Source organism: Talpa occidentalis, unplaced genomic scaffold (genome assembly GCF_014898055.3).
Source record: "Talpa occidentalis isolate TD23 unplaced genomic scaffold, MPIMG_talOcc4v2.1 talOcc4.6, whole genome shotgun sequence".
Lineage (NCBI taxonomy): Eukaryota > Metazoa > Chordata > Mammalia > Eulipotyphla > Talpidae > Talpa > Talpa occidentalis.
In genome coordinates, this window is record NW_023604972.1 from 107,429,328 (window position 1) to 107,453,477 (window position 24,150).

At 36.7% G+C, this 24,150-nt stretch overlaps 1 protein-coding gene across 2 annotated transcripts in view; it reads left to right on the plus strand.

The window, feature by feature from the left end:
- The window catches only part of LOC119261001 (uncharacterized), a 373,660-nt gene that overhangs the window by 4,343 nt on the left and 345,167 nt on the right, over positions 1 to 24,150 (plus strand). For both annotated transcript variants that reach the window (XR_008549291.1, XR_008549292.1), the window contains exon 2: positions 3,792 to 3,878. The gene's annotated coding sequence lies outside the window, so the exon portion shown is untranslated. The remainder of the gene's footprint in view (positions 1 to 3,791; positions 3,879 to 24,150) is intronic.

Consider the following 24,150-nt stretch of genomic DNA (forward strand, 5'->3'; position numbering starts at 1 on the left):
TCTTCTTCTACTTGGCTTGAGTAGGCTGAATGAAGCCCTTTGGCTAAGGATGTACTTCCTTTTTGGGTTTGCCTGGGTCTGGATCTAAAGACTGATTGACATAGACGTCTAAAGGCTCAACTATTTTACGTCAGTTCAGCATAACTTTAAAGGATCATCCTATCTTCAGAATTCCTGTAGAGTCAACTGAAGCCTCCTTTGGTACTGTTCACAGTTGAATTCTCCCTTTGCTTAATCCTGTTTCTTTCTCTCTCTCCAGCAGTTGATAATAAAAATATTGCTATTACTACTCCTGACAGTACAAATTCTGCTTCCTGGGGAAATCAACCCTTACCAATGTTTTTCTGGATCCTCAATTTTTTTTTGTAGTGGAATATGATGATTTAATTTTTTAAATTGAATTTAATTTTTTTTATATCACTGTTCATTTTTAAACAATATTTGCTCCCCCCCTGCCCTCGGGTGTAGTCCCTATAGAATTTCCTTCACCAGTGCACCTCTGCACCATCACCACAGTCCCCTGTGCTTCTCCCTCCCTCCCTCTGATTCTGGATCCTCAATGTTAATGGGACTGTGAAATTGATATAGGCAGGATGAAACCTCCCACTGAGAGATGGGCCATTAGATTTAATTCTGCCACTAACAACTTTTTTGGAACTCTTAACTCACAGGTTTTTATTTGAATGTTTACTATATCAAAATTTTTAGTAGACAGATTAGCTCTTTTGATTAAGGAGCTAATAGGTCTAATAGATCTTAGGTTTCTTATATTATGAAAGGATTAGAGTTGAATTGATATTTCTAAACCTTCTGTTACTTTAAGTCCGCGTCTCAGGACCCATAACCTCCATTTTGCTCTGGTTGAGAACCACTCTCTTCTGTGCCTCATTTGGAACAAAGAATTTTTTTATGAAAATAATGTTTTTATATTTTACAAATAGAAAATTATATAGCATGGTATTAGATAGGCCTTTTCAAACTTGAACTGAGGGAGCAATCCCCTGGTGTTTTGATAGCACCATTCACCTTAGGAACTGGATCAGGCTGGGTTCTTTCAGAGAACAGAAACCATAGTAGTTATTTAAGTAGAGAAATAAATATTAAGAATTATGAACTTAGCATAAAGTGAACTAAAAAAATTGAAAAGGGGAAAGGTGAATACTAAGGCATTGCAACTACTACCGGTAAGGCTGGCTGGAGCAACAAAAACAAAAGATTTTAATGACTTAATGAGGCCACATGGACCTGAGATCCAGACCTCTGAAGAGGAGCCATTGTGAAGTTTGTTCTGAAGAAGGAGGGCATGATGGGTATGATAAGACTGACATGGCAAATGTTGGAATAATTGCAAACTAGAGTCAGCTATGCTATGGATGGGCACTGCTGCCACCACACTGAAGAAGCTTTGAGGTGATGCTAATAAAAATGTCACACCCTGGAAGCCTGGGGGACACAAATGGGAAGTGGACAGAGAAGTTGATTCTTCCTCCCAGGATTCGTTTTGGAGGAGTTCAACATGGAGCCAGCTGGTAAAGCAGAAATTTGGTTTACAAAGTCTCAACCCTAGCATAAGAGAGGGGAATGTAGAAGTCTGGATTTGGAACTAAGAGACAATAACTTTGTAAATGGCACAACCTCTAGAATAAATTTCATCTTTAAGATTCTATTTGTCTGCCTATTAGATCTGCACAGGATAATAATCAAGTAAGCATCTTAATGGTTTGCCTTTTCTTGAGATGTTTTCTTTTTATATACCGTGATAGGGAGTGAATAACTTGTTTCAGATTTTTAGTCTTCTGTTTCATTTTCTTACTTGAATTAATGAATGTACCTATTTTAGTTTTGTGCCTTTTTTTGTGATTGTTATTATATTTGTTGTTTATAAGAGTTAAAATAATCCCTTCATTGTGTTAAAAGTTTTTGTTAAATAAAGGCATTTCAGTTACCTAAAACTAGTATTGTAATTGTCTTGGTTACAAATTAGAACATTTGACATTATTCCAAGTTACTTTTTCAAATGCTGGAATTTTAAATGTTTCCACACATTAAGTTTTACATACTTTTATGGATTTTGTCTTTGAATAATGAAATTTGGCTCTAAAAATATTCTTTAGACTATGTGTTACTTAACTGGCCCTGTGTTAGAATAGCATTTTTTATTTTCAGTCTAAGCTACTGATTGACTTCTAAACTTAAACATTCTTACTATTCCCCTTTTAATATGGCTTAATATGCTCCCTTAAGATGAAAATATTATTTGCTCACAAGGATTTCTCATGGAAAGTGGACTTTATATAAAACGCGGTATTACACTTTCAGTAGGAAATTGTCAGATGAATAGAGAATATTAAAAACGAGGTGTTTAAAAGTGGAATGGTGGTTTAATTAGCTGAAGAGTACTTAAAATATCTGTTGACATAAACTAACAAACATGAAAATGTAGTTATTTAGTTACTTGTTTATCAGTTGAAACTTTATTATAAAGAATAATCTAGGAAAAAACTTGCATTTTCTATTTAAAATATATATATATATATATATATATATATATATGATGGTCCCAAAATACATATTCTCTAAGATCCAAATTGTGAATATGGCTTCTAGTTAAGCTTAATGAAAGGCAGTAACTGTGCCAGCCTCCCAAATACTACAAATTCTTTTCCGTAGGTAAATTTATAAATGCTTGCTAGAAGTCCATACTGAAAAGGGCAGTTTATACACTTGATTCTTTCATCACATACTGGATTCTTTCATCTTCATTTGGGGAAACCACTGTTCTCAAGACATGTTCAAATGGCTCTACTTTTAAAACTGCCAGTGTCCCTTTTCCTCAGGTCACCCAAGGGTAAATCGTTTGCTTATCTTAGAATTCTCAACTTGTTTAAACTGCCATCTGTAGTGAGAGGACATCTGGAAACGTTGGAGTGAGCTTTTTAAAAATGACTGGGATTACTACAGTCACTGATATTCCGATGCCCCAAATTCATTTATTAACTAATTCAGGAGTTCTTCAAGCCAGTCAGAGGTGGGCTTTAATCAGTGGTTGCCAGCTGAATATTAGTTCATGTTGAACTGATTTGTTCTTGTGAACATACCTGGCAAAAGTGAAACTTGTATGGAATCGAACTCCTACAGTGTAGTTTAGCTAAAAAGAGCCTATTAGCTGGTAATTCTTAGAACTTTCACTATCTATAAATATTAGAGTTGTGTCTTCTAGTACTTAATATGTGGCCTCTTTACAGTCACTGGAGGCACTGATTTTTTAGTTTGCTAATAAACTGAGCTCCCTTTTAGGTTAGCTCCCTTTTGCTAATAAACTGAGCTCCCTGTTCTAAAAGTTTTCCCATCTAACTTAGGATAGATGAATAAAAGAAATAAAACACAATCTCTGCTGTTTTATTATTATTATTTTAGATGACTGATAAATTGTTTCTTGTGAGTTTTGAAGGTGTTACTATTGAGGGTCCTAACTCATCCAAAGCATCTTCTTTTTCATCGTTTGCATTGTTTCTCTAGACCACTGAAAGTAGAGCTCCATGTTCTCAACATTAGTTCCTTAAATGTCAAGATAGATCATAGTTTATGAATGTTTAAATATTTGGGAACTAAATATTTAGAGAAACCCTTTTCATTTTTTGAAAGTATATTCTGAATGTAGCACTTCATATTAAACTTTTTTAGTAATTTATTTTTCAGTATTCATTTTTAATCTTGAATGTGTTTATAAATGTTTGTTAGCAGGATTTACTACATATCCCCAATGTCCATTCTTTCCTTTTTCCTTTTAGCGATAGAAGCAGTTGATCTTAGCTGGGCAAATGGGCGATGAACTAAGGACACATTTTCCAACCTGTGGAGCTAGATGTGGTAACTGAGTAAGTTTTTATCTATAACATATAGTAGAAATTTTAAATGCTCCTTCTGAGTCTTTTTTAAAAAATTGAGTATGCACATCCCTGTTTTTCATTCCATTCTTAAATAGTTTGGACCTCGATCATTGTGGTAATGAAGCAGCTTCAACTCTGATGAGTGTAGGTTATTTTGAATGGTATGTCTGAAAAATAAGGTGGCAGGACCTGGTTCCTGGCTGACCCCATGGAACAGGTGACCTTCTCATCCTGCCCTACCTGCCTACCTCTGGTTGTTACATGAGAGAACAGCAATCTTCTGTCTTCTTTGATCTACTTTATTTTAGGGTCTTTGGTTATAAAAGATTAGTTTATATCTGAATCCATATAGGATTTTTTTTTTTTTTAAAGATTTATTTATTTATTTATTTATACATGCAGTGGGTACAGTCAGAAGCGCGGGAGGGTGAGAGAATTCACCAGAGCCAGAGCGGGGAGCAGAGCAGGCAGAAGGACCGAAGTACACTGCTGAGGGGAGCAGTGGGCGGCAGGAGAGGTCTGCGCGCCATGTGGGACCCTCGCCGGCGGCCTGGGATCGAACCGGTGTTGCAGAGGCTGCAGGCAGCTTCGCAGCCCAGCACTCAACCGCTGTGCCACCAGGGGAGGCCCTCCATATAGGATTTTTAAGTGAAAATTTTTCTGATGGCTTACAGTTTCAAAGGAGGTACTAGAAGCCAGGGCCCATAGATGCTTGGTATTTACATTCTAAATTTGAGCTCTCTACGTACCTCAACTTTATGCAAGATTAGAGGGTTTCCAAAACTCAGTCCTGCCTTCAATATTTTATCCCCTAACTCTATCCTATATAAAAGTAGACTGGAAATTATTTATTGAAAATTAAAAAGCAAAGGTATGTACTGAGTATTTTTTGGTAGAGAGATCAGTGTTTTGTGATGTTTTGTCTTCCACAAATGGAAGAGTGATGCTAGCTTCTACCTCAAGTCAAGTGATATGGCCTTAAAAAGATGCACTAATAGAACTTAACAAGTGTCCCAGGAAATTTTGGGGATATAGAGCAGCTATACTACTCCTAAGTGTCTTAAATCCAGAGGCAGGCTGAAAGGGACTGTTACTAAAACACAATATGTATTGAGATCATCTTGTGCTTCCAGACTTTGGTTGGGTAAGCCTCGAAGGGGTTAAAGGATTTTGCCCTTTCACAGCAAGTTACTGGGTATAAAGCCAGTAAGGGTGCATTATTATGCCAGGGGAAGGTCTCTTTGTAGTTACCATATATTCACTATGAACTTCAGAATAAATCCCCAATATAATATTCATGGGTTATGCATTAGATTTTATTGAGGACTGCAAAATTTATAAAGTAAATCAGTCAAAGTCTAGTTAGGAAGCAGGAACCATTCCAATTATTTTAACAGAGAATTTTATATAAAGAATTATTAACCAGGTATTAGAAAACAGACACTCTCTTTAAATCTGGGGATGCGAAAGGGAAAATGTTGGTACCTTTAAATCTTAGGGGATTGAATCCAGGATCCTGAATTGGACTGTGGCCTCTAAGAAGTTGTCATTGCCTGATGAATGCTGGTACTCCAGGTTTATGGGTACTGGGCTGAAGTATCTGGGGAGGGGTACTGGCAAATCTGGTCTGGTGTCTTTGAGGAACATATGCAGGTAGTTTTGGGAGTGAAACTATAACCCTTAATGCTTTAGGGTCAACTTTCTGCCAGGATGTATTGTCATTGCTGGGTGATACTGACATTCTTTTCCCCACCTCCTTTCCCCTAGTCTCCTCATGTGAACCTATTGACAGAATAGAATAGAAAGCCAAGTATTCCTTTTGGATAGGATCTTGATTTGAAAGCTCCTAAGCCAACATACCTACAATGAATTTCACATTTTGTCTTTAAGATTCATACAGTTTGAATCTTAAAGCCACTGGAAGAGAGTGAGTTACCTCCTGGCTGCAGCCCTATCTATTTTGTCATAATCTGTTTTGGTTTTCTTAGGAGCAAGTCACTCAATAGATGTATCCACACCCCCACCCTGCCCCCGGCACCACCCCCTCCCAAGCGAGCTGCACGGAACACAGAAGTTTCAGGTGGTTATTTTTTTTTAAGTCTCTCTCTAGGTCAGAATTATAGGTTTTTTTCATGAATTCCTTTTTACAAATACTTTTCTAAAACCCACCAACAAAATCCTTTGTAGCAATGATAAAGGTGAATTGTCTATTCATTTCTTGAAAATACTTTGAAATTTCCTCATGGTGTGAATGGCTCTGGTAATATTGAAGAGTTAGACACTGAAGATATGTGTGAAAAGTTTGATTAAAATTGTTTCATCATTCCCTAAGTGGAAGAAAGCATCATTTCTGGATTATTATGTAATGTGATATTTTTAAAAAAAGATTTAAAAAAATTTATTTGTGTATAAAGAACTGGGGTGTAGGCCAGAGGTGTAGGAGGTGAGAGGATTCACCAGAGACAGATTGGGGATCAGAACAGGCAGATCTACTGAAACACACTGCTGAGGAGGGAGCGAGCAGTAGGTGAAACAGGAGAGGTCTGCTGCGCCATATGTGGGTTAGCTCCCTGGCCTGGTCAAACTCTTGCCCCAGTGGCTGGCGATAGCTTGATAGTGCTGAGACTTTAACCCCTGTGCCACCAGGGAGGCCCAGTATGATATGTGTTTTAAGTAAGTAATAAAGTGTATCAATAAATTTAATGTTATAGTTAGGAATAGGTGATTCCCTCTACATACAGAAAAGTTTATATATTCATGTTGGTTAAAAAAACCCTTTTAATTGAATTTGCCACTGAGAAGACAGGAGATCATTTGTATTAAGTGTAGTTTCTATCTAGAAGTATATGATGGCATAAAATGTGTCATAAGCTAAAACTTCAAGGAGCCATAAATCAATATTTCTTCTCCTCTTGATTCATATTTAAATATACTAAGTAATACAACATTGAGGTCTCTACCATCATATTTCATGTCTCTGGTGAAGAATCTGTATCACAAATATATGGTTAACATTTCAACAGTTCTTACCAACAGAATTTCTTCATAACGGTGAATTCTGTGTTTCTGGGATTTAAATAACTGACATTTAAAATTCAATTTTGATCAAGTTTTTTGCTTTTGGCTAATGTTGATAATAATTCATAGCCTTTAAAATTATCTTTTATAATGGCCTTTCTAATTTAACCTGTATCTTTTATTGTTTTTGTTTCTGATTTAATTCTAATAATTTTAACAATAATAATTTAGAAATGTATTAAAATTTCAGTTATTCCAGTTTTCTTACTGAGTTAAGGATTGTAAATATTTATATCTAGCTAGCTAGCTAGCTATCAATCATCTTTCTAGAATTTCAGGTTGAGTTTTTTTTTTTTTTTAAATTTATTTTTATTTATTTATACAAGCACTGGGTACAGTCAGAAGTGCTGGAGGTTGAGAGGATTCAGGAGAGCCAGAGCGGGGAGCAGAGCAGGCAGAAGGACCGAAGTACACTGCTGAGGGGAGCAGTGGGCGGCAGGAGAGGTCTGCGCGGCATGTGGGACCCTCCTCCGGTGCCCTGGGAGCAGCCGGGGATTGAACTGGTACTGCAGAGCCTGTGGGCAGCTTCACAACCCAGTGCTCAACCGCTGCGCCACTGGGGAGGCCCCAGGTTGAGTATTTTTTAGTAGTTTCCAATTCTCTGCAGGCCTCCCTCATCTTTTCATTCATCATGTCTATCTTCATCTGAAGCAATTGAACATACTTCTAACAGTTTTTCTGCTACTTTCAGCATCTGGGACATTTCAGGACCTTTTTCTATTGACTCTGTTTTCCTCTTACATGGATCAGGTTTTATGTCTTTTCTCAAATATAGTAGTTTTTCATTTTATGCTGGACATTGTAAATGGTGATTTGTAGGGATTCTGTATTATATTGTCTTCCTTTGGGTATTTAATTCTTCTTTTTCTGGTAAGAAGTTAAATTATTAAAAGATCCATTTAATCTATCAGAACTAGAAATGTGGTTTGTTATTGTGGGTTAATTTCAGATCTTTCCTTAGTCTTGGGGTTTCTTTTAGGATGTGTTTCTTATTATTGAAATGTATCCTTTTTAGGTGTTATAACTGCATGTATGACCAGCTCTATAAGACCTTTCTCTTTCTTTGTTCCGAATATAATATTTTTCTTGTTTTGTGTAACTTCTCTCTCTTTTCAGTCAACTCTTAGCTTCTGCTTACTACTAAGCCTTAGGGAATCTCAGTTTGAAATGAATGGCTTTGGTCTTGGCCAAAGCATTTAGGGCAACGTCTATACGGACACTTGTGTTATCCCCTCACACAATTTTCTCTCCCATGAATATGGCCCCTAAATTTCAGTTATTTACTACCTTATCTTCCAATCTCTGCCACATCAGCTGACTGAGATGATACTTCCCACTTGAACTTTTCCTCACTGCACCATAGTGCAGAAAGAATCCAAGAGCTTACCTGATAACGTTTTTTTTTTCCTTTTTGTGCTGTTAGCTGTTCAGTTTATAAAAACAGTAAATCAAAAATTTAGTCCTATTTTTTAATTGTAGCAGAGGTAAATTCAGTACTAGTTATTGTGCAGTGGCTAAAAGTATGTATGCTCTTCCAAATCCTTTCTATAGTTACCTTTTTTCCACTCAAAATGTGACTGCTAAATGACTACATAAAATGCTATAAAACTTTTTGAATATTTTACAAAAGCTAGAAGATGATATAAAACCTCAAATCATTCTATTTCTCTTTTACCAAAACTAAAGACATTATAAGAAAGGAAAACTTCATTCTCTATGAATGTAGAAACAAGAATTCCTCAACAAACTTACAATGAACTGAATCCAGCAAACATTTGAACAGGATTGTGTATTATGCTCAAGTGAGGTTTATCCTAGAGAATGTAAGGTTGATTTAATGTACAAAAACCTATTAACATAATAACCATATTAATACTATATAAGATTCAAACTAATGACCATCTCAAAGAGGCTGAAAAAACATTTGAAAAAAATCTAACACCTTTTCATGATGAAAACACTCAGTATGCTGTGTACATGGTGAACTTCTTTAATCCAATAAGTGGCATCTATGAAAAATCCAAGTCTAACATTTTATGGTGAATGACTGATGGTTTTACCTCTAAGATTAGAATAGGACTAAGATGCCCATTCTAATTACCTCTGTTCAGATTGTACTAAAGGATCAAGCTGGGGGCAATTAGACAGGAAAAATAAATAAAAGTCATCCACATAGGAAAGAAATAAATAAAAGTATTTGTATTTGGAGATAGCATGATTTTGTGTGTATGAAATCCAAAGGAACACACACACACAATTATCAGAGCTAATAAACAAGTGCAGGAAGGTTGCAGTATAATGATCAATATGCAACTCTATTCCATGTCTATTCACCAGCAATAAATAATGCAAAAATGAAATTAAGAAGACTTTAATTTACAGTGGCACCAAAAAGGATAAAACATGTTAGAGTAAATTTAGTGAGAGAGGTGTCAGACTTGTATACAGAAAACTATAAAACAACACTGAAAAGGCATCTGAATAAATTGAAATACACGGATTGGAAGACTTAATATTGTTAAGATAGAAACATCCATTTGATCTGCAGATTCAATGTAATTCCTTTTAAAACCCCAGATTCCTTTTTTTTTTTTTTAAGATTTATTTATTTATTTATACAAGCACTGGTACAGTCAGAAGCACGGGAGGGTGAGAGAATTCACCAGAGCCAGAGCAGGAAGCAGAACAGGCAGACGGACGAAGTACACTGCTGAGGGGAGCAGCGGGCGGCAGGAGAGGTCTGCGCGCCATGTGGGACCCTCACCCGGCGGCCGGGGATTGAACCAGCGCTGCAGAGGCTGCAGGCAGCTTCGCAACCCAGTGCTCAACCGCTGTGCCACCCGGGAAGCCCTCAGATTCCTTTTTGACTGAAATTGGCAAATTGATTTTAAAATTTGGAGGGAAAGGTAAGGGATACATGATAGCCCAACAGTCTTGAAAAAGAACCGTGTTGGAGCATAAACACTTTTTAATTATAAAACTTATATCAAAGTTAACAGTAGTTAAAACATTGAGGGAATTAAGATGGAAATGTAGATAAATGGAGTAGAACTGAGAATTAAGAAGTGTTTTGGGACAACTTGATGTCTATATGCAAAAAAATGAAGTTGGACTCCTACCTCAAAAATTAACTCAAAATGATTCAGACTGAGATGTAATAACTCAAACTATAAAAATCTTACAAGAAACAGGGGCATACATCTTTGAGATATTGGAAATTTTTTCTCAGGTGTGACACCAAAGGCACAGTCTGAGAGGAAAAAAAATGGATATTATCAAATCTTTTACATCAATATTGACAGTATCATTTCTCATGATAGCTGGGAAGTGGAAACAATCCAAATGTTCATTAGCTGATGATGGAAAAAAACGTGGTATATCCATTTTGTGGAATAATATTTTGCTACAAAGTTGAATGAAGTACTGCTGCACTCTGTAACACATACCAACTTAGAAAACATGACACTAAATGAAAGAAATACATAAAAAGCCACATGTTATTTAACTCCATTTGTGAGAAATGTCCAAAATATGGAGATAAATAGAAACAAAAATGTAGGCTAGTGGTTGCCAGGGAATGGGGGAGTAGGGATCTGGAATGATGTCCTATTGGTATGGCATGCTGTGGTATAATAAATAAATATTTGGTGTTTAACCCTGATTCCTGGCACAGAGCTCCTAAAAGTCTTGGAATTTACTGTTGTCAAAAGAAAACTCAAAGTGCTTTACTTGGTGAGAATGTTTTGTTGAGTGAGAAACAAAGTGTTTTGGGGCCTCCCCTGATGGGGCAGCAGTTGAGCGCTGGGCTGAGAAGCTGCCCTCAGCCTCTGCAGTGCTGGTTCGATCCCCGGCCACCGCAAGGGTCCCACATGGTGTGCAGACCTCTCCTGCTGTGCCCCCTGATCCCCCTCAGCAGTGTATTTCATCAGTCTGCCTGTTCTGTTCTCTGCTCCGGCTCTGGTGAATTCTCTCACCCTCCCGTGTTTCTGACTGTACCCAGTGCTTGTATAAATAAATAATAAAATAAATCTTTAAAAACAAAAAACAAAAAAAACCAAAGTGTTTTGGATAGGGAGAGTTCAAACTCAAATGTGGTATGAAGCACAGAGGTATGAGGTAGAGGATAGCTTATAACATGAGAATGAAGAAGTTTTTTATTTTTATATTTATTTTAAAATATTTTATTTTATATAATTCTTACATCTTTTTTCATCTTTGCACAATATATGCATTTTCATTTTGGTTATATTCCCCTTGCAATTGTACCCCCCCCCCCATTTTGACTCTAGTCCTTCCTCTCCCCACCCTTCCCTCCCCCCTGTAGTGTGTCTCTGGTTTATAGTTGCTTGTTGATTTTGATTTTTACTTTGTATTGATTAGTCTTTTTCCTTATTTAGGTTTTCTAAATTCCTGCTATGAGTGAGACCATTCAGTATTTTTCTTTTTCTTTCTGACTTATTTTGCTGAGCATGATCCCTTCTAGCTCCATCCATGTTGCTGCAAAATGCATGTGTTTATCTTTTTTTGGTTGCTGAGTAATATTCCATTGTGTATATGTACCACATCTTCTTGATCCAGTCATCTATTTTTGGGCATTTGGGTTGTTTCCATAGCTTAGCTATTGTAAATAGTGCTGCTGTAAACATAGGTGTGCAGGTGCCCTTTGGAATTACTGTTTCTGTGTCCTTTGGGTAAATACCTAGGAGTGGAATTGCTGGATCATATGGAAGCTCTATGTTTAGTAGGTCAAGAAAGCTCCACACAGCTCTTCTCAGTGGTTCGACCAGTTTGCACTCCCACCAGCAGTGCAGAAGAGTTCCTTTTTCTCCACAACCTCACCAACATTTGTTGTTGCTATTTTTTTTTTAATATGTGCCATTGTCACTGGTGTAAGATGGTATGTCATTGTAGTTTTGATTTGCATTTCCCTGATTTTAAGTGATGTTGAACATTTTTTCATATGCCTGTTGGCCATTCGCATTTCCTCTTCAGAGAAGTTTCTTTTTAGCTCTTCTGCCCATTTTTTGACTGGATTATTTTCTTTGTTGTTGTTGAGTCTCATCAGCTCTTTGCAGATTTTTGCAATCAGTCCTTTATCATTAGTGTTGTGTGCAAAAATGTTCTCCCAGTCAGTGGGGTTTCTCTTTGTTTTTGTTATTGTCTCTTTTGCTGTGCAGAAGCTCTTTAATTTGATGTAGTCCCAGCTGTTTATCTTTGCCTTCATTATCACTGCTTTGGGTGATGTGTCTATAAAGATGTCTTTGATGTGCATGTCATGTAGTGTTTTGCCTATATTTTCTTCTATGTATTTTATGGTTTCAGGTCTTATGTCTAGTTCTTTAATCCATTTTGAGTTGGTTTTTGTGCCTGGTGTGAGCTAGTAGTCAAACTTCATTCTTTTGCATGTAGCGACCCAGTTTTCCCAGCACCATTTATTGAACAAACTTTCTTTGCTCCAGTGCATATTCTTTGCTCCTTTGTCAAAGATTAGTTGACCATAAATCTGTGGGTTTATTTCTGGATTTTCTATTTGATTCCATTGTTCTGTGTGTCTGTTCTTGTTCCAATACCATGCAGTTTTGATGATTATGGCTTTGTAGTATAGTTTGAAGTCTGGGAGTGTGATGTTTCCATTCACTTCTTTTTTTTTTTTTCAGAAGAGCTTTGGCTATTTGGGGTTTTTGGTGATTCCATATGAATTTCATCAATAATTGTTCTATTTCTTTGAAGAATGTCATCGAAATTTTTATTGGAATAGCGTTGAATCTGTATATTGCTTTTGGTAGGATTTCATCAATAATTGGTAGGATGGCCATTTTGATAATGTTAATTCTTCCAATCCATGAGCAGGGGATGTCTTTCCATTTCTTTGTGTCTTCTTCTATTTCTTTTAACAGTGTTTTATAGTTTTCTTTGTATAGGTTCTTTACCTCTTTTGTTAGATTTATTCCCAAGTATTTGACTTTTTTTGTTTCAATAATAAAAGGGATGGGTTTTTTTTAATTTCTTCTTATGAAGAAGTTTTTTAACCTTTATAATTGTGATTATAAACTAATCATAAATATGATTAGTTATAATGGTGAATTTCATATGGCAGGTGGTTGGTTAAAAGTGATTATCTTTTACTATTTTAGGTAAATAACAAATTCTATTTATGATTATCAGGCATTTATAAGAAATAGCCTAAATTGTTTCTTTTCCATTCATGAAATAAACTAGTTAGGTTTTGCTTACATGATTGTTTTTGCCTGCTTGGAGGGGTCTTCAAACATGTTCTCCATTTTATTTTATTTTAACACTGTCCACTCCAGGAATTATTGTTAGAATTAAATTGAATTGTTGGATACACAGTTGGTGTTATTTTATTTTAATGCAGTCATGGGGAACTGTAGTTGGAGCTGGTTGCCAGAGGGTTAGAACTTTCAGCTCCACCCACTTACAATCTGGGATGGGAGCAGGATTGGATATTGAATTCAATCATCAATGGCCAATCAATCATGACTACAATATAATATCTCCATAAAATGCCTTAAATGGATAGGGTTTTTGGGGTTGCTAAATATATCGACATGCTGGCAGAGTAGCACCTCTGGAAAGGGCATAGGAACTCTGTGCCAACCCACCCAATATATTGTCTGTGTTTCTTCTATTTGGCTCTTCTGAGTTGTATCCTTTATAATAAATCAGAAAAACATTAGTAAAGTGGTTTCTGAGTACTGTGAGCCATTCTAGTGAATTATTGAACATAATGGGGGATGTGGGAATCTCTGAATATGTGGTTGGCTGAGTAGAAGTGTGGATAGCATGTGTACCCCATTTGCAGCTGGCATCTGAAGTTGAGGCAATCTTGTAAACTGAGCTCATAACCTGTGGGGTTTCACTAACTCCAGGAATTCGTGTTAGAATTAAATTGAATTGTTGAACACACAGTTGGTGACAGAGAATTGTTTGTTGATATGGAAATGACATATAGTTGATGTCAGAAGTTTCAGAGAAAGAATCATGTCAGTTTCTTTTTAGGATGATGAGCATATTCAGAAATTTAATAGTGGTGACTGCTGCGCAACCTTGAGAGTATACTAAAAAACACTGAATTTTATGCTTAAAAAATGACTGTTTTGAGGATGCCAGCACCAAACTGAAAGAAACAGTAGCAAACGCTGGAATATCTTTAGCAACAAAATGAATACCAATAGCACTGGATTATAACCCAAAGAATAAAATAAATATTTGTGAGTCTATACTTACATAAGTAAATAAATGAATACATGAGTAACTGGAGAAGGGACAAATTTTTCTTATAAAAGAATTCCAAATAATACATGTAAAAGGAATAAGGAAATAAAATAATAATTAGCAGACCATGATAATAAGTGCTGCAGGCAGATCTAATAATGGATCTTAAAATTAGTGGGCAACACTATAAGGAGAAATAGGGTATTATGTAGCCTGAAAGTATCTCCCCCAAATACTTATTAATTACTATGATCATATAATATATGCTCACTAATGGTCTGACATATTTCCCTCCAAAGATAAAGCTTAATTATATCCCTGTAGGGTGGTCTGCAGTTTAGTGACCCATTTATTGTAAAATAGAGTATAGAAAGGAAAGAATAGTAATTTTGCAGTAAAAAACTTGCCTGACATTATATTAATTAAGTCATCAAGGTCACCAGGTGGGTGCTGTCGATATCATGTACCTTGTGATATGATGCCTTGGTAAGGGCACTTCACATCAATAGTATTCTCAAAAATTCTTTTTTTTTTTTTTTAAAGATTTATTTATTTATTTATTTATTTATTTATTTATTTATTTATTTATTTATTTATTTATTTATATAAGCACTGGGTACAGTCAGAAGCACGGGAGGGTGAGAGAATTCACCAGAGCCAGAGCGGGGAGCAGAACAGGCAGAGGACGGATGAAGTACACTGCTGAGGGGAGCAGTGGGCTGCAGGAGAGGTCTGCGCGACACGTGGGACTCTCACCTGGAGGCCGGGGATCAAACCGGCGCTGCAGAGGCTGCAGGCAGCTTCTCAACCCAGCACTCAACCACTGCGCCACCGGGAGGCCCTCAAAAATTCTTAACCCTGGTACAATCATGAGAAAACATCAGGCAAGCCCAAATGAGGAACATTCTACAATATACCACATTAGTCTTCAAGGTGTCAAGTTCATGAAAAACAAGGAGAGGCTGAGACACTCTCAGCTGAAGAGCCTAAATAGATATCTTTAATATACTAAGTGTAACATGGTAACTTGGTTTGGACCTTGGCACGGAAAAAGAGCAATATTATTGGAATAACTTTTTTTGGGTTGTATTATTTTATTGGGGTAATAGTGGTTTAGAACACTGTATATGATTTGGGGGTATTGGTTCCCACCTCTCAGATGTTTGTTTCCACACCACACCCATCACAAAGGCCCGCATAATCCTCCACCACCATCCATTGGGTCTCCTGCGCCTTTGCTCCCCACCACTTACCCTCCCTTTCTTGTGGCCTCAATTCTATAGTCAGATTTGTAGGGTTTGTTTAGATTAAATTTTTTCCTTTGTTTTGTTTCTTTGTAGTCCACCTATGAGTGAAATCATTTGATCATTCTCCTGACTTACTTAGTTTAACATAATTCCTTCCAGCTCTATCTATGCTGTTGTAAATAGCATAATTTCTTAGTTTTGGTAAATGTAGTGATTATGTAGAATGTTAAAATTAACACTTCTGTAAATCTAAAATGATTTAAAAATAAAATGTTTTAAATATAGCTATAATTTGTATGCTCTGCTATTACTTTTTCTTATTTTGGGTAAATTATGATCTTCCTTTCTTAGAAGGAATCCAATACAATAAAAATGGATATGATTGGTTCTGAATTTTGTGGGTTATTTATTTATTTTTAAAGATTTATTTATTTATTTATACAAGCACTGGGTATAGTCAGAAGCGCAGGAGGGTGAGAGAATTTACCAGAGACAGCGGGGAACAGAACAGGCATACCGACAAAGTATGTCGCGCCATGTGGGATCCTTGCTGGAAGCCAGGGATCGAACCAGTGCTGCAGAGGCTGCAGGCAGCATTGCAGCCCAGCGCTCAACCAACCACTGCGCCACCAGGGGAGGCCTCTGTGGGTTATTTATTATTCTTACTTAAAATAAACTATCTTTACAATCCTCATTGATCTAATTGTATTTTAAAACATGTAACAATATACTTTTGTTTCTACAATGGCTCTTTTAGCCTTTTTTTTTTTGAAGATTTATTTATTCATGCATACAGGAACCGGGGTACAGGCCAGATGTGCGGGAGGGTGAGAGGATTCACCAGAGACAGAGCGGGGAGTAGAACAGGCAGATCTACTGAAATACACTGCTGAGGGGAGCAGTGGGAGAGACAGGAAAGGTTTGCTGCGCCAGCTGGCCTGGCCAGCTGGCCTGGCCGGGAATTGAACCTGTCCTACAGAGGCTGCGGACAGCTTCACAGTGCTGCGCTCAACTGCCTGCACCACCAGGGGAGGCCCTAGCCTTTTTTTTTTTTTTTAAACCAATTTGTAGTTCAAGGCTAGAGATTATCAGAGGTCTGACTTGGTTTAAGTCGGGACTTGTACTTGTGTTGTTTTAGCTTCCTTAATTAAAAAGAAATCTGACCCAACATCTTGAGAATAGTCCTTACTTGTGATCTAAAACACATTATTTAGGGGAATTCTTTACTGCAGAAGGTTTTAGTGCCTGACTAGACACTGCACTTGAGTCTTCCACTGCAGGTATTTATTTCTCTTTTGGAGATGATAACAACACCTGTCCTATACAGTTTTGAGGGGATTAAATGAAACATATTGCAAAATGCTTACCACACTATCTGGGACATGACAAGCATGACATTATTTTTATCTGAGAAAGGAACAACTGAAAGAAGTCCAGTGTGGATGGATCCTGAAGCAGGATGCCTTGTCATGGGAAGAGCAAAAGTAGGCAAGAGCTAGGGAAGGCTATGTTAGGATTTTGGAATTTATCCTGGGGTGCGGTGAGGATCACTGAAGGGTTTTAAGCAAGGTGTGGCCTCATCAGATTTGCATTTCATAAAAGACACAGGCTACTTTTGGGAAACTGAATAAACCAAAGGAGAGAGGATACATGTTCTTTCTTTGGATTGTATGTTTATGAGTTGAGCATATTTGACTTGTAACAGTGGTTTTACATCCTTCCCATGAGTACTCACCTGGAATCTTAGCTTCCTAGTTTTATTTAGACATAGTCATAACACACAAGTCAAGCCATGTCTATGTTCTTGGTATATTTTGAACAAACTTGTGGATGTAGGTCCACCTGCATTTGATAAAGAACAGGCAGGATGCTGAGAAGGACATCAGCCTTACATTTGAGTCTCTGAGTATGATGCATGTTACTTTTGCATTCCATCGTCTGGCTGCCTAGATCCTCAGCTAATGTCTGCCTTTAACATGGAAGTTTTCTTTCCTCTCAATGCTTTATTACCTTAATTCCCAGAAAAGAAATGACAACTCTGTGGCATAGGTACTATCATCTCTCTATTTTCCACCCATCTTGTATTTTTTTTCCTTCTCCTTTGAGTGCCAGAATCCTTATAAGGAGTACTCTAGGTAGCTATTAACTTGTTAGAGTTGGCAAGAGCATTAGAACTTATCAGTATTCCTGTTGTAGACTATTTATTGCTGGCATTTATGTGATACCATCCCACTGCTGTTTTACTTCCCCTACAGATCCTAACTATTGGATTTGTGTCTGGCTGCAGTTACCATAAATGTCTTTGCTATTGCCATTTTATGTAAGCCACCCTCGCCTCACTTCTTGTAGACATGGAGGAATTGCCCTACTTCTGTCTAGGTCTGGAATGTCTGTTCTGGTCCGTCCATCTTCCTTTTGACTAATTAACCTCATTTCATTATTGCCCACTTCCCATGCTGAACATACTCAGTTTATTCTGAGTATCTATGTTGAGGAGAAAATAAGTAGGGAGGAAATGAAATACTAATTGGTGAAATATGTTGTCTGAGATTTGCTTTTAAATGCCTTAGCAATAATACTGTCCAAAAAATTAAAAATAATGTTATATTATAAACTAATTTAAAAAAGAATAAAAAGTAAACAAAATGGCCAAAAATAAGTGCCTTACTAAACCACTGAACAAGAACAGTGGTAAAAGCAAAAATGCAAATGAAAAGATCAAAAATGAAGGAATGCTGATACTTGTTTAACTTGGGTAATGGCTATATCATGCTATTCTATTTTGTGTACTATGGATCTTATAAGTGAAAATGAAGGACACTTTGAATGTACTTTTAGCTAAGCAGAGGTCTTGAAGAGATGGGACAGAGGAATAGAAGCCGCTCTATTTTTTTTTTTTTTTATTTTTTATTTTATTTTATTTTTTTTCTTTTTTTTTTTTTAAATAAATTTTATTGTTATATTCCCCATACAATTGCAGCCCCCCCATTCTGACCCCAATCCCTCCCCTCCCACCCCCGCCCCCCTAAAAGTGTCTCTGGTTCATAGTTTTTTGTTGATTTTGATTTTCACTTTCTTATAGTTATTCATTTTCCTGGTCCCTTATTTAAGTTTTCTAGATTCCTGCTATGAGTGAGACCATCCGGTATTTTTCTTTTTCTTTTTGGCTTATTTCGCTGAGCATGATCCCTTCCAGCGCCATCCATGTTGCTGCAAATTGCATGTGTTTATCTTTTTTGAATGCTGAGTAATATTCCATGGTATATATGTACCACATCTTCTTGATCCAGTCATCTATTTTTGGGCATTTGGGTTGTTTCCAAAGCTTAGCTATTGTAAACAGTGCTGCTATAAACATAGGGGTGCAGGTGTTCTTTGGAATTGATGTTTCTGTGTCCTTTGGGTAAATACCTAGGAGTGGAATTGCTGGATCATATGGAAGCTCTATGTTTAGTAGGTCCAGAAATCTCCATACAGCTTTCCACAGTGGTTGGACCAGTTTGCACTCCCACCAACAGTGCAGAAGAGTTCCTTTTTCTCCACACCCTCGCCAACATTTGTTGTTGCTAGTTTTTTTAATATGTGCCATTCTCACTGGTGTAAGATGGTATCTCATGGTAGTTTTGATTTGCATTTCCCTGATGACAAGTGATGTTGAACAACAACAAAGAAAATAATCCAGTCAAAAAATGGGCAGAAGAGCTTAAAAGAAACTTCTCTGAAGAGGAAATGCAAATGGCCAACAGGCATATGAAGCCGCTCTATTTTACTGAGACATCAGCTAGATAGATCATATTATATTCTAATACATTGCCCTTTTCTGGGGATTCATTCTAGAAATTACTATCCTTTGTTCCACTTGACCCTGCTATCTTGCTCATAGCAGGTTTGCCAAGGAGGGTGTCTGAAAGCATCTACTGTACAGCAGGGTGTCTCAACTTGGGGAACTATTGACACTTCGGACTGGTTAAGTCTTTTATGTGGGGTGCTGTATTCACATTGAGGATGTTTCAAAGAATTCCAGAGTTCTACCTGTAAGATGCCGTAACACTGCCTCCTCTTGTCCCCAGTTGTAATCAACAAAATGTCTTCTTCAGACTTTGCCAAATGTCCCTGGGGGCAAAATTGCCTCTACTTGTGAAACACTGATCTATAGGGATGGGACTTTTTGGCTAGGCTCCATGCTTATAGTGCTAACTGACTTGATTTGAATATTTAGATGACATAATTTTAGTCTGATCATAGTATTATTTTAAAATAGAAATTTTCAGATCTCCCTACATATGCTTGTTACAATAGTATAAATTTAGTTTAAGTCAGGGCTCCTTGTTTTTTTAACGTTACCATATGAAATCTTAATCTTTTTACATAAAATATAAGGATTATTATTTCTGAACAAGATGCTTTATTTTACAAAATCTTTTATACATTATTCTCTTTATCATTTACAGAACTCTATTTTTTCTTTTTAGATACAATTATATAGTACTAATATTTAAAAAAATTGAATTTTACAGTGTATTTAGAAATGTAGCCTTTACTTGGATGGGAGAGTCTGGAAATTTATTTGATAAATTTTGGGATTCTGGGCACAGTGTAAATGAAACATTTTCAGGTGCTACAGTATATAAATAAATGAATGTTTTTCCTGGCTCAGTTTTGTACCATAACTAGCCAACAACTCTTGTATTAACTTCTTCAACTGGGTGGAAGCGCACTGGTACATACTTCTGATTTAATAAAATCCTCAAAATGGGTTTTTGTGCTAATATATTTATAACATGCAGGTGTTTGACATAGAGACATAAATTATATGTACATAAAATTGGTACAGGGAAATACTGAAATGTGCAAGGGAGGATATTAAAATATATATTTGAACATTTATTTTATAATTTAGCTTGAACATTTTTCAGAACTGTTAGAGAGTTCATAGGTCTATTATATGATTCATTTTTTATTTTATTTAGTCTGGTTGTGTAATTTCTTCTTTTTGGAGCACACACAGAGATCTGAGTACTGAAAAAAACTGTGTAATTATTCCCAAGAATCTTATTTACTACCTCTTTTTATTACACTTTCCTGTAGAAACTTGTATAATTTATGGTTATCTTATTCCACAAGAACCACAGGTCTGCTGGTCTACTTACAATGACAGTCATATTTGAATGTTATGCTAAAAACATAACATCTTATGTTATGCTAAAAACATAACATTTTAAAGTGATTTTAGAGAGGCAACACTACTGTGCATTATTTTTAAATGATTTCAGTTGAGTGAAGGGTAATTTCAGAAATTCAAACATGCTAATTTAATTTGTGTCTTAATAAAGATACTTATTAAACCTATGTTTTTGAGTGTGCACTGAATGATAGTTCTGTTTGATCTTTCTTTTTGATCATTATTTGTCACCATGTTTTATTTATTTATTTTGTTTTTGTTTTTGTTTGTTTTGTTTTGTTTTGTTTATACATGCACTGGGTACAATCAGAAGCGCAGGAGGGTGAGAGAATTCACCAGAGCCAGAGTGGGGAGCAGAGCAGGCAGAAGGACCGAAGTACACTGCTGAGGGGAGCAGCGGGCGGCAGAGGAGGTCTGCGCGCCATGTGGGACCCTCCTCCGGTGGCCAGGGAGCAGCCGGGGATCGAACCGGCGCCGCAGAGGCTGAGGGGCAGCTTCGCAACCCAGCGCTCAACCGCTGCGCCACCGGGGAGGCCCCATGATCATGTTGAATAAAATATTTAGCTATTTAAGGTATACTTGTTAGAGGACACACAGTATACTTACTTTTACATTCATTTATTAAAATGCTTGTTGTGTACCCATGTGCTAGGTGCTGGTCATGTCAGGATGAACAAAACAGATGAGATTTCTTGGGGAATACATGTCATCAAAGAACTGTCCTACTCCCCAACCATCACATTATCACTGAACATAGAAATTATTCTGATACCATTTAGAATTTTTCTGTTTTTGCAGAATAGATGGTTAAATTTTGCTTTATCAAGAGATACAGGGTTGCATGATCTAATGACAAAGAAAAGTCTTCTTATTTTCTTGAGTTTTTATATCCTCTGTATCTACAAAGAAAAGTCTAAGCAACAGCAAGAATAGCCCTTTTAAAATTCTCTTTCATATTCAGTTGTGATGAGCACAAAGTTGGTTATCAGTTTCTAAAGATATCTTGAATTACAGAATACTAGACTGAGCAATGAACAGTCATGCTTTTCATTTTTAGGTTGGTTGCACATTGGTCTATTCAAAATTTTCATGATAAATTAATTTATTAATAATTTGAATGGGAATATATTTAGTTTTTAGCTGTTATTTAATTTACCTTCATTAAATTTGTTCAGTGTCAACATTTTAAATTTTGTTGGATTGCACTGGACTCATCCTATATGAATTCTTATTAGCAGGAAAAATTAATCATGTGATGCATAGTTTAATAAAGAATTCTTGATTTTTTTCCTTCCAATGTAATATCCTAAATTGTAATATAACAAATTGTACCTTTAATTTAGGGATAATTTATTTCATAAATACCACATGATTTTTTTTTGATAAATGAAAGTAGCAGGAAGAAAAGCTAAGGCATTCACCATCAGCTCTGGAATAGTTGAGTTTTTAGTCACTTTTTTCTTTTGCTTGTATTTGCATAATTATAATCTTTGTTTTATTTTATTATATTATTTTTTTAAAGATTTATTTATTTTTATACAAGAACTGGGGTACAGGCCAGATGCGCAGGAGGGTGAGAGGATTCACCAGAGACAGAGGGGGAGCAGAACAGACAGACTGAAGAAATACACTGCTGAGGGGAGCAGCGGGTGCCATAGGACAGGTCTGCTGTGACATGTGGGATTCTCATTGGCTGGCTGGGATCGAACTGACACTGCAGAGGCTGCGGATGCCTTCACAGTGAGGCACTCAACTGCCTGCGCCACCAGGGAGGCCCCTGTAATCTTTGTTTTAGAGATTGTATTTTTCTAAAGGACTTAAATATTCTCTTATTAATAAGATACAAATTTTAAAACTGGAATATTTTGAGAATTTAGATTTTGGCACCATCCAAATAAAAATGTTCTTTTGTATTCAGATTGGATGTGCCAATAGAGTGTTTATATTTTTGCTTTTTAAGTGTAATTTAAGAGTGGAAGCATGTCTAGTTTAATCTTCCTTAAGAACCACATGAAGCAATAAGGGGAAACTCATACAAGGACATGTGAAGAGTTTCTTTGTATGTGTATCAAGTTCTCAGACCTAGGAAAGTCAAGGATTAACAAGAAATACAATAAAACATCTCATGATATTAGATACTGTGGTTAATCGTATGCGTGGTCTTTAATTCCTACATTTCTAATGCAGAGGTCAGAGAGAACTATAGGACAGAGATTTTAAGGTGTCACTTGGTATGCTGAATCTGGCTTACAGATAGATTTTGTTTGGCCTGGTTGGTGTTTTACAAATGTGTCTATTAATGGTAACTACTTAATAGTTGAAAGTTTTAACATGAAAATTCAAATTTCTAACTTGGAAAATTGGACCATAGTGAATCTGTTTTCCCACATAGTGACTATAAGCTGAGTTGAGTAACAGTGCTCTTTTTTTTTTTTTTTTTAAAGATTTATTTAGTTATACAAGAACCAGGGTACAGACCAGATTTGCGGGAGGGTGAGAGGATTCACCAGAGACAGGATGGGGAACAGAACCGGCAGGCTGACGAAATATACTGCAGGTGTGACAGGAGAGGTCTGCTGCACCATGTGGGACCCTCACTGGAGGAACTGGTGCTGCAGAGGCCGTGGACAGCCTCACAGTGCTGCGCTCAACCACCTGTGCCACCAGGGGAGGCCCAAGTGACAGTGCTTTTTAGACCACAATCCTGTTAGCTATAGTTTTCTCCCAGTACAGACATTAGTGTCAATTACCACTTTATCATTGTGCATACACTGTCAGTTTTTCTTATTTGTGGTTTGTAGTTTCGTGTTTTCATATCCTACCATAGAGGGGATATTCTCCTTAGAAAATCTTGCCCAATATTGTGATTCCTAGTGTCTTCTCAGTATTCCCACACCTCCTCCATACCTCCTTTTAATACTTACCATATTTTTGTGGTCCGTGTTCACTTGACACAAATACTTTTTTGATTTTTATATCTATTTTACATTATTCTTCCTTTTTGTGCAATGTATGCTTTCTCCTCTCACATGTATTCCTTGTAAAATTCCTACCATCAGTTCACTCGTGCACCATCACCATAGTCCCTTGTGCTCTTTCCTCCCCTGTTTTGATCCCTCTCTCTCCCCCTCCCCTGCAGAATATCTCTGATTTATAGCTGCCTGTTAATTTTGTTTTTTTATTTATTATAATTTTTTTTCCTGATCCCTTCTTTGGTTCCCCTACATTCCTCCTATAAGTGAAACCATACAATATTTTTCTTTTTCCTTCTGGATTATTTCACAGAGCATAATCCCTTCCAGCTCCATCCGTGTTGCTGCAAATGGCATGTGTTTATCTTTTTTGATTGCCGAGTAATATTCCACTGTGTATATATACCACATCTTCTTGATCTAGTCATCTATCTTTGGGCATTGGGATTGTTTCAGTATCTTGCCTATTGTAAATAGTGCTGCAATAAACAGAGGGGTGCAGGTATCCTTTTGAATTAATGTTTTTGCACTTGACACAATTATTT